Source organism: Pteropus medius, unplaced genomic scaffold (genome assembly GCF_902729225.1).
Source record: "Pteropus medius unplaced genomic scaffold, Ma_sr-lr_union100, whole genome shotgun sequence".
NCBI classification, from domain to species: Eukaryota; Metazoa; Chordata; class Mammalia; order Chiroptera; family Pteropodidae; genus Pteropus; species Pteropus medius.
Genome location: NW_024349800.1, coordinates 50,522,818 through 50,534,904, shown reverse-complemented (window position 1 = coordinate 50,534,904; position 12,087 = coordinate 50,522,818). Strand labels below are relative to the sequence as shown.

Here is a 12,087-nt window from a genome sequence, read left to right as displayed (position 1 = left end):
TGTCACCCTTCTGAACTTGGTGCCCTGCCACTTGGGCAGTTCAAGCACCTCATCTGTGAAACCTTCCCTGACCAATGTCTTTTACATAGCAGAGACACAGAATTTGCATAAAACAAAATTTGTATTCCAGTTTCAGTTCTGATCTCCAACCAAGTGACTCTAAGCAGTCACTTACCTTGCTCCAGCCCTAGTTTCCTCATCTGTTTATTAAAAAAAAAAAAAAAAAAAATTGGATAGGGGGAGAGAAACAACAGGGAGTGGTTGTGAGGCTCAAATGAAACAATCTATCATGAAGTATCGTACCAGTGAAAAGACTTATTTTCAATCAAGCCCTTAATAATGCACATGGCCTTGGATTGCCTGCTAGTTTCTGCTTCTTTGAGCATCCTGGATAGGCCAGATCTGCACGTGGTGTTTCTCGTTGGGGTCTTCATATTTTTTCCTGTAGGATACAAATCAAGTACAATTCCTCAAGTCCAAGAGCCAAACCAGTGTCCTACCCATGTTCCACTCTGCAGAGAAGAGTTGATTCTGTGGCCCAGGTCCTAGTTGTCCTTACCCGCCATATGAGGTCCAGATCAAGGAGATGCTATGATCTGAAATCTTGAGGTCCTTTTCATAGAAGCACCAGAAGAATCTGTCCACAAAACATTTGCAATCATGTTATTCTCTAAAGGGCCTAATCATTTCATTCTTCATCTCTACAGAAACTATCTTCTCACCTCTTCCCCATCTTCAAATCCCTAGGGCCTGAATGCCAGCTCAAATGAAAGCTTGAGGCTTAGCTGGTGGCTGGCCCACTTCTGAAGTTTTCTGGCCTTCCTCAGTCCTCTCTTTGGTCAAACTTAACTGCTTGCGATTAACTTGGCTTTTAGACCAATTACTGGGTGGAGTTTTGGCTTTGCAGATTAACCTCTCTTGGCTCTGGCAACCTGACTTCTAGATAAACTATTTGGCTCTTGAACTATTTCCTTTTTGTTCTTGGCTTTGGTTTTTGGACTACTCTTTCTCTGTTTGGGCTAACTCGCCTGACACTACAGCACTGGATAAAAGAGATCCTGGCCCTGTTCTCCTGGCAGGATGCTTGCCCAGATCCTCCGATGTGAGAGGGAGACCGGATTCCCATTGCCTACAAAATCTGTGACTCTGAGTAAATTATTCAGCTTCTCCGAAAAGCTAGTTTCTCAGTGGGAAAAGTGAGAATAAGAATGCTGCCACTCATCAGGATTATGTGAGATACTGTATGTAAAAACTCCCAGGGCATAGAAGACATTCAAAAAACAGCAGTTTTCCTTCCTTTTCTCTGTTGCATTCAGGTTGTTTACATTCTTTGTCTTCTTTTCCGCATTGTCTTCAGCCATCCTTCCTCCTTTCACCCTCTTCCGCACTCAGGTCTCTAGTCCCTCGGGTTTGCTTAAGGTCCTCCAAAACGCATCATAGTTTTTCACATCTCCATGCTTTTACTCATGCTGCTCCTCAGCCTGACATGTCTTCCTAACTTTGTCCCGTCTACAGAACCTCACCTTCTATTTATTCTATCATTGGATCTTATATGGCTTCTACTCCTACTGCTCAACAGAGATTTCCCTTACCAAGGACATCAGTGAACTCCATGGCCAATTCTAGTGGGTCCCTCTCAATAATCCACTTCCTTCTTTGTCAAACTCTCACTACTTATGGTTTCGATGACCCTGCACTTTTCTGGTTTTCCTCCTATAGCTAATAGGGGTTCTGGTTGCTCAGTTTCAGTTTCCTTAACCGGTTGGTCTCATTCAACCCCAATCAAATGAATGAATGTTCTAAGACCTTCAAGGCAGGAAAATGAAGAGGAAAAATAAAGGTGTAACAGTAAGAAACTTATAGAATGATTACAGTTAATAAAGTACTATCACATATTTCACTCACTTGATCCTCACATCAACCACAGGAAAGAGGAAAATATTAATATCCCTATATCGTGAGGACTCTAACCTGCAACCCTTGGGGTCTTTCCCCTATGCCACAGGAAGAGCTTACCATGGAGAGGGCAGAACAGTTGCTTCTCAGTCCTAGTATGAATGACAGTTCCATTGGAATTTAGACCCATCATTGTTGGCTTGGTAGGAAGAAGCTTCTTTCACTGCTCTTCCTTTGACAATGAAAGTTCTTTTTTCCCAGGGAATTCCCATACCAGACTCTTCTTCCAGTACGGTCCCAGTAACAGCCAGGGTGAGATTATGCTACGAAGACAGAATTAGCTCTTTAGTAATCCTGGGCCTACAAATTCTCATATACAAGTAATTCAGGATTTGGGTTTATGCTGTAAAACCATGGTCTGCCAGCAGAGGGAGATATGAGTATGTGACAGAATCATGGGATGAGATCCAAATTTCTGGGCTCTCAATCACTGTGACATTATCTAATTCAAGAGACCCCCAATTGTGTCCAAGTCTAGATTACTGATAGTTCCTTTTTCCTTTCTCTGTAATTTCCTTTCTCTGTAATTTCTGGTGAATAGAATTTGAGTCCACTCCCCATCTCCTCCCCAAAAAGAATAGAAAAAATTGAAATTTTAAAAAGTCTGAATATTGAAAAAGCACTGTCCTTAGTAGTTACCCTTTATTAAGCACCTAATTAGGTGGGTTACAGATGCTTTAGTTAACATACTTGGCAGTATTGGGACTGGAGTCTAATTTTGCCAACCCCAAAGCCTGTGCTCTTCCCACCACCACGTATTGGGCCTAGGGGCTCAGCTCTCAACCCACCCCCTTCCTAAACTAACTCTCCCTTCTTTCAACACCCGTTTCAACTCCTGCCTCTTCAGTAGAGATTTCCTTGCCTCCTCCAGCTTCAGGAGTCTCTTCCTGTCTTTACCTCCTGTGATGATTAGTGTCTGCTTTTTTTTTATGGTGTTATCTATGAAAATATTCTGTCTCTCCAACTGGATTTCTTCTGTCTAAGTTCTGCCTACAAAATCTATCAATTCTGACTCCCAAACACTGCCTGGTACCACCACTGCCACCCTAGTCCACGCTATCTTCATCTCTCGCCTGGACACCATGGTCACATTTTAACGAGAATGCCTGCTTCCACCTCCCTGCTATCCCTCCTCCACAGAACAGCCAGAGTTTTCTTTCTAAACGATGAATCAAATCATACCACTTCCTGCTCTCAACCTTCCAATGGCCTCTTATTACTCTCAAAATTAAATCCAAAATCCCTTACCAGGGCACATAGGCCTTCCGTGATCGGGTCCCTGGTTACTTCTCCCATTGCATGTCTTCGTACTCTCCCCTTCCCTCACTCTGATCCAGTAACACTGGCGTCCTTGTTCTTCAATCCCGCAAGCACATTCCGGTCATAGGGACTGTGCACTTGCTCTTTCCTCTGCCTGCAGGCTTTTTTCTCCCATGGCTGCACATGGTTTCTCTCCCTCACTTCATTCAGTTGTTTTCAAATGTCATCTCAGAGAAGCCTTTTTGACCGTTCTTCCTAAAATAGCTCTTCATGACTCTCTTACCCTTACTATCCTTTTTCTGCTGTGTTTATTCATAGCACTTGTCACAATATGACATTCTAGATGTTTCTATATTTGTTTATGAATTATCTTTCCATTAGAAAGCATGCACCGTGGCAGAATTGTATTCTGTATCCCAGTGCCTAGAAACATGACCAGTTCCTCATAAGCCCCCAGGAAACATTTGTTTAATGAATAAATGAGTGAATGTAGGTATTAACAGCCTTCATGATCATCATTTTGAATGGCTGCTTAACTTAATGTAAATTATTTTTTTGTTGTGGAATATTAGGTTGAACCATATGAAATCACCATTTTTTGTAAGTTAAAAATGGTTGAATATCGGCAATTCACATAGTTCAGTTGAATAAAACACTCAGGAAGTTGCATTACATAAATATACTGCTTAAAGAATTATTATAAAATGACATCCCTGTACTGACCACCTTGGCCAAAAATAGGACATGGACAGCATCCCCGAAGTCCCCTGCAGTCCCCTCTGCAGTCACAATTCCGTCCTTCCTCTCAAAGGTAACCGCTCTCCTGCCCGTTGCGATAATCACTCCCCTCTTTTCTTCGTTCTTTTGCCATCTAAAGAATACAATTTTGTTTTGCCCATTTTGAGCTTTCCATATAAACTCATCCAGTGTGTATTATTTTGTACCTGGCCATTGTCTGGTTTCTTTTATTTGAGAGATTCATCCATGTCGTCTGTTGTGTATAATGTTACTATTATATAATATTTTGTTATATGACTATACCACCTATTGTCTGCTTCTGATGGACATTCGGGTTGTTTACAGTTTGGAGGTTTACAAGTTTGCTGGTATGAGCATTCTTGTTCATGTCTCCTATGCACATTGAACACATTTCTGTTGCAGATATACTGAAATGTGGAATTGCCGGGTCATAGGGAACACATATCTTCAACGTCAGCTGATGATGTCAAACAGTTTTCCAAAGCGGGTGTGACACTTTGCACTGCCAGCAGAGCATGAGTTCCAGGTGCTTCACATCAGAACCAACACTTAATATTGCCATTCTTAGTTTTAGATATTTGGTATCTCGTTGCGGTTTGAATTTGGATTTCTCTGATGGTAAAGTTGAGTATATTTTCATATGCTTATTGGCATTTCAATGTCCATCTTTTGAGAATTGCCCCTTCAAGTCCCTTGAGTATCTTTTCACGGAGCTGCCTGCCTTTTTCTTATGGTTTTATGAGTTCTTTTATATTTTGGCTTTGAGCCTCTTGTTGCTTATATTCATTGCAAATATCTCTGTGGTTTGGCATTTCATTCTTTTCATGGTGCCTTTTTATAATCAAGCTTCTTTTATTTTAATGCAGACACACTTATCAATCTTTTTCTTTGATTGGCACTTTTTGTGCTTTAAAGGACTCTTCCTCTATGCCAGAGTCCCAAAGATATTCTATATTGTTTTCTAAAAGCTTTGTAATTTTGAATGGATACTTAACTTTGTAGTTTCAGTTCCTTCTTCCTATTGTTGCACATTTAGGCTGTCTCTTTTTTGTGTTTTAAACTGGGTTATGGTGAGGCAGAGGAATACACACATATCCTTAACCTAGAGCTGCTCCTACTTGGAGAAACAGCACCCCACGGGAAAATAACAGGAGAGAGGATGAAGTGAGTGCCCTCTCAAGGCAGGACATTCAACCCTCTGGGACTAGGAAAAGGAAATGGAGGGTGAGGTAGGGGGGATAGTAATTGCCAACTTGCCCTACTAATATTCTGGATTTGCTCTTCCTTGAATTCCAGATTGCATCTCACTGTCCGCCCGGCCATCCCTCGGGAATGCTTGCCATCATCACCAACTGAGGAGAGGCTCTTACAGCCCAAAGTCAGGAGACCTGGGCTGAGGCCAAACTCTGGCCACGTAGGCATTTGACCTTGACAGGCAGAGCACCTGAATCTTTCTGCTTCATCGGGCTCATATGGAGATCAAGTCCTGCAACTCCAGACTGTCCGTCTGCTGCTCTTTCCCTAACTCACCACCATCAATCAGTGGGCAGATGAAGGTCTTGGCTTTTGCATCCTGGAATGTTGCAAGGGTTGTTTCCTGGTGTGATACATCCACAGCAACAATGTTTCAGACTGACACGCTGACCAGACCGACTTGGGGAAGGGGATGCCAGTGTCCTTAGCCAGGAAGGGGATGCTAGTGTCCTCAGCCAGGAAGCTCCCTCGGAGCCTCCTAGTCCCCAGAGATCTCTGCCTTTCTGAGCTCACAGTCTCTCTCATCCCAGAGGGTTGAATGTCCGACCTTGAGAGGGCACTCACTTCATCCTCTCGCCTGTTATTTTCCCGTGGGGTGCTGTTTCTCCAGGTAGGAGCAGCTCTAGGTCAAGGATATGTGTGTATGTATTCCTCTGCCTCACCATAACCCGGTGACTAGACGTGGATAACACTCAAAAGTTGTGAGAATGGGCCAGCAGATGAGGTCTGTGGAGCGCTTAGGCATTAGCACACTTTGTGGTTAGCATCACACCTGGAGGAAAGATTCCAAAATGGTCCAAACTGCATACATCTGGCCTGTTGGCTGACGACTGTCACAGAGGAATGACAAAGAAGCTTGGGCAAAGTCCCACAGGCCTGGCAAGCAGATTTTCAAAAACCAAGGCTATCTCCCCGACAAAGGCTTAAGTGTCCTCTGAAATAGCTCCACCTAAAGGTCATGCTAACTGATGGGGAAGTTAATCCTCTGAGAAGATCCTGTCTGTACCCTCTGAAGGTTTAGAATCTAAAGAGAACAACAGCTGGTATGTGCTGGGAGCAGAGTGGCTCCAGGAGCTGGGACCAGGTCCCAAGCTGGAGTTAGGAAACCTGAGCTCAGGCCTGGCTCAGCCACAGAGCGCCCCGTGACACAGCCTCCTGGTGACTTCATCCCCCGAGCCTGTGCCCTTCTATACCCAGCAAGGGGCAGCCCTGCCCAGGCACTGCATAGAGACAGTGTCAGAACAAATAACATATTATATATAAAAGTACTTTGAAAAGCTTAAGGTGTTATTATGACATGAAAGGTTATTAGAAAGAAAAGCGCTGAGAGATGAAAGGGGCAGGCTTCTGACACTTCCAATGTAATTTACTAGGTATAAGGAACAATCCTTTATTTGTTCAGTACTTGATAATTCACAAAGGTTTTCTAGGTTTTTTATCTCACCTGAGCTTCACAGTAACTTAGTGAGACAGAGTGGGGATTATTCTCCTTTACCACTGATCAAGTGAAGAAAAGGAGGCTTAGACATCATGATTTTCTCATGGTCCTATAGTTACAGACCTAGGACTAAAACCCCCTTTTTGTAGCAATCTGTGCTCCTTATGATGGGCCCATTATGGTGTTCTCTCTGTTTCAGTTGCTGCAACCCATGAGGCAATTTCCCACAAGACCTATGTGAACACATCCTAGCAGGCCCCAGAATCCCCATGTGACTGGAATGGGTGGGGCAGGTGGGAGAGAAGCATGAAGAGAGGGCATGGTTATCTCATAAGCAATGAGAAGTTATTAAAAGGTTTTCAGAGAAATACTATGATCAGGGCTAAAACACACACACACACACACACACACACACACACATATATTTTAAACGCTTTCCTTCTCCACTTCTTTTCCTATTCCTTCTTTTCTCCTTTTCCCCTCTTCTTTCTCATCTTTATTCTTTATTTACTTTGTATAATTCCCTAGGAAGAGAAAGAAAGGAAAATTCTGGGAACTTCTATCATAAGAACCCTTAAGTGTTCAGCTGGCTGAGCCCTAACTGGCTGTCTCTTTGCACTTATAGGATGCCAGGGTCCTGCCCAGAGACTTCTCTTTCCAGCAGGGGCAGTTCTAGGGGCTTCATGCTCCAGGAACAAGACCACAGAGCCTTTCAGACTCCTCGCCAGGTCCCTCTCTCTCAATTATCCTGTCTCTGTCATCATTACCAATAGTTGGAGTTACATTTTTGTTATGCCCTCATTCACCCAGGAAGCTCCTCTTACCTTTCCATTCCCCTCCATCCTTATTCCCACTGCTCTACTGCAAAATTCCTTACCCTAAGCCTCCATCTCAACACCAGCTTCCTTCCTGCATCTTTGATTCCAGAACCTCTTTTCCATCCCATTCTGCAGACTTCCACATTATTCATTTTCTTTTTTGAAGTTATGCATTATATCATGTATTTATTAAAGAAGAATATACAAAACATATGTGCATAATTTAGAGTGAATGTATGCAGGGGGCTATAACCATCTGTCATGTTAAAAAACAGAATACTGCCAATATCCATTATTTTCTTTAAATGTCTCTTTTAAGTTGTTCAAGAACCTTCGAAGGCTCCCTATTCCTTGTCTAATTTCCCCGGCACGTCTTTAAGCCAGGCCCCATCAGGCTGGCCCCACCATGCTTAATAATCCTCTCCTATTCTACCTTCACTCTAATCATTATACTTGGTCTAAAAGCACAGGATCAGAAACACAAAACCTAACTCTAGTCCTCCCTTTCACTGATTAGCTATCTGAACTTAAATATATTGTTTAGCTTTCTGAATCAGGACTGTTTCAGTAGCAAGTAAAAGAAACCAAATTAAAAATGGCTTAAATCAAGAAGGAAATGTAATGGCTCACCTCTCTGAAAAATCCTAGGAAAAGTCTAGTTTCAGGCGCAGCTGGATCTAAGGACCTAAATAATATCACCAGGAAATGGTCTCTTGGCTCTGCTTTCCTCGGCGTTGGCTTTATTCTCTTCCTCAGTTGTTCCAGCAAAGGTTCTAGATGTGAGTCTCAATGACCTGCTTGGATCATATGCCCATTCCTGAACTACTGTGGCCAGTGGTGGGTCAGGGCTGGTATGCCCATCCTTGGATTCAAGGGTGGAGCCAGAACCCTGGCTGGTCTGAGAATAGAGAGAGATGCTTTCCCAAGGAAAACCAGGATTCTAGTTGCTGAAGATGGGAAAGACAGATGCTGAGCAACCAAAATCCACAGATACTCTCCAGTTCTCACTTCCCTTATGAGTGGGAATCTGTTCTGCCAAATGCTCAAGGCTGCTGGGAAGATTAAAAAAAAAAAAAAAAAAAAAGACCAGGGTTACGAAGATTCTTTGAAAAATTTAAAATCAATAGAAATGGGAGTGATTTTGAAAATTAGGATTTGTTTGCATTTTCCTCCTACTGTTCACTTGTCCAGAATGCCCTTTGTTTATTCCCAGTTTAGTGATAACTGGACCTTTCTCAGCACCTAGAATCTCTTAGATGTCTGTGGATCCCCTCAGCATTTAATTGGCCCACATCACTTAGCAATTAATTAGATATAGTCTTTCATTTTCTTGTTTATTGTTTATTTTTGACAGTTCATGCATGCATGGGTCATCAACACTTATAGATGAACTAGGAACAATTCTGAGTCCCATGATAGCTCCTCCTCTCCTTTTGAGATGCTTAATGCTCTCACTGTTGCCCAGCTGGTGTCTGCTCAGGAAGTTCATGCTAAATTTTGGCTTAATATAGAAAGAAAAAAATTGTTATCAGTTGTACTGTTCCTTAGGAGATACACGCCTTGTTCTTCTCTCTCTAGTTATTTAGTAGCCTCCTTGAGGGGAGAACCTCTGTCTCTTGTTCTTTACTCCTTATAAGGTCCAAGCCACAGTGAATATATTTTAAGTGTGCAGTGTATTCTTTTCGGTTAATGTAAAAGTTGTCCTTGCAAAGAAGAAGATAAATAAGCCAAAAGCTAGGCTAGAAAGGTTTCTACCACAGCTAATACCATAGTTAACTTAGTCCCAGGGCTTATAAATCTCCAGTTTACATCTGGTCTCATGATAGATACTTAGTCTCAAAGTCCTGGTACAACGGAGGGCACCTTTCCCAGGTTCCTTGTCCTGGCTTTTGTCTCCTCCTTGGGGAGGTGCCATCCTACCACTTATATCTCCAGGGCTACTCCCTTTGTAACCAGAGCCAAAAGAGATTCTTGCTCTGCTATTTCCTGGAACTCTTCCACCAGTGCTAGTTTCTACTTTAAAGGATACATTTTTTTGTCCAAGTAACTGGAAGGAAGGCAAAACTTGACCATGAACCTCACCTTCCAGAAGAGACCCTGAGTCTGTCAGAAGAAACTCTGACAAACAGTGGATAGCTCCTTATAGCCCAAAAGGAGGCCCCTAACTCAACCATTTAATGCCCTTAACAAGCACATAAGACATGCATACAAAGTGTAATGAGGGCTTAGAGACCAAGAGTGTCAACCCAAAGAGTCTCTTTCTTTCAGAGAAATACCTTCCACTTTGGCAGGCCACAGGAAAGAAACATCAGGGCCCTGAGATTTTTCTTCTACCTTCAGAAGCCACCTCTCATGACTTGGTAACATAAACCTAGGGTTTAGATAGGTGCGGCACAGCTTCCCATCCAGGTTCACCCAGTTTTCCCAGGCAGAGGAGTGTGCTGAGGCTGCAGGCAAGAGAGGAAGCCCAAGACAGAGGAAGGACAGGGCGTTGGTTCCTCAACTTGTTGAGACCAAAGTTGTGTAGCAAGAGAAGCTGGAACATAATCAGCATTTCTCCTTCCTGACTTGGGTTTCACCTCTGCCCCAGTTCAATGGCAGCCTTCTTGGCTCAGAGGGCTGAGGGATCCAAGAGGAGGAAGCTTGTATAATCCCTCATCTAGTAGGGGTGGGTGGGGGTGGGGTGGAGTTTTAAAGTAAAAAAAGAAGAAATGAAAGACAATGGCGAAGGGAAGAACAGTGCTAGTTTCAGTGATTCTGTCATGGGATAGAGGGAGAGGTCGCAAATGAGGAGACTAAGTCTGAGTTTCCTGCCTTGAGTCTCCTTGGATGGCTCAAAAGACACCAGTGATTGGTCTTTCAGATGCTAGGAATTCTCTTGTCAAGAAGAGAGAACAATTAGAGAGCAGGAAACATATGGACTGAGGAGTGAGGTGTGTTGTACTCTACTCCAGTTTTGTACTGAACAGGCAGGGTATGGATGCCCAGAGTGCTCCAGTCCACTTTGCAGAAAAGCAGCAAGAACAATGTCAGCCCATCTACTCCAGTGAGAAAACCATGAACACCTCAGATCTGATCCCGACCTTTGTCTTTCTCTCCTATTTCCCTCGCTTAGTTGTGGTATTCTAGAGGGTTTCTCTTCAGCACCAGGGATGCAAATCCAGCCAGACCATAAAATGTTACAATGTCAGAACTAGATGAGACCTAAGGATGGACAAAGCGCAGACTCAGCGTTTTACAAGGCCCAGAGGACTTAGGCGGGTCATACTGGGTCATGTAGCCTCTAACTCCCAGGCAGCGGTTGTAGAATCCCTCATCTAGTAGGGGTGGGGGTGGGGTGGAGTTTTAAAGTAAGCCTCTAAGTCTACGGCCATGCCACCCTGAATGAGCCCGAACTCGACTGATCTCGGAAGCTAAGCAGGGTCAGGCCTGGTTAGAACTTGGATGGAGACCACCTTGCAATACCAGGTGCTGTAGGCATGCATGCATGCGTGCATAAACAAACAAACAAATAAATAAATAAATAATAAAGTAAGCCTCTAACAAGGGCTGAGTCAGTTATGTTGCCCCAACTCTGAGTCTGGTTTCTCTTGTTCCTCTACCCAACCCACCTTGCCCTCTAGTCACATCAAATTACTTATCATCCCTGACCATGACAGGCATGACTACTGTGTGCAGCTAGCTTCATGGGTTGTGCACTGCACAATTCCTAGAGGTGTCATTCTCATAGACAAAAGAGTGACTAGCAATCCCAAGAATCATGCACAACTGTACCAGGCAGCTCTGAGCCTAGACCTTTTGACTTTCTTCCTTTCCATATATTACATCCTCTCTATTCCGAACTTGTGTGGCCCAGCAGTTATCAGAACTACAATAGTAAGTATGCTGAATACAGGAACATCCCTTTGATATGCTGGATAAGTAGAACGGAGGGCCATCATGTCATTTTCAGCAAGCTCCGAACCAAACCTATGGCCAAGGAGGAGGGAGAACCTCAGGAGTCATTGGGCGCAATGAATTCCTGAGTTTCAGCTACAAAGAAGAGCTAAATGTTGCTTTATCATGATGGGCTACAAAATGTGATGTCTTGATTTGAACTAAATAAAACTATTACACCACCAACAACAAAAAATCTAACATTTATTCTTTTTTTTTTTTTAAACGCCTACAGCACCTGGTATTCCTAAGTGGTCTCCCACTCAAGTACTAACCAGGCCCAACTCTGCTTAGCTTCTGAGATCAGAGGAGATAGGGCACGTTCAGGGTAGCATGGCTGTAGACAAACCATCTAACATTTAGCTTTCAAATTCTGATAAAAAAAATGTTGACGAACACAAATGTAACAAATGAATGCTTTCGGAAATGCCCAAAGCCATTGGGAAGAAACACCTTACATACAAGAGTCTCAAACTGGCACTGTTAGCTCATTCTGCCTGGTAGTTTTATTATGCCTGTGAGGTGTTCTCAAAGGCAATATAAGTAAAAACCATCAGAAAGGCTAAAAAGAAAAAACCATAAAAGCAAGTGCTGGTGAGGATATGGAGCAACTGGACCTCTGATGCAATGCTAATGGTAATGTAAGTTGGATAACAACTTTGGAAA

At 43.2% G+C, this 12,087-nt stretch overlaps 2 pseudogenes; one reads left to right on the top strand and one right to left on the bottom strand.

Moving 5' to 3' along the window:
- Positions 1 to 10,847: 10,847 nt before the first annotated feature.
- LOC120622638 (uncharacterized) lies at positions 10,848 to 10,965 on the top strand (annotated as a pseudogene).
- A 682-nt stretch (positions 10,966 to 11,647) lies between these two features.
- Positions 11,648 to 11,766, bottom strand: LOC120622432 (uncharacterized; annotated as a pseudogene).
- Positions 11,767 to 12,087: the final 321 nt, after the last annotated feature.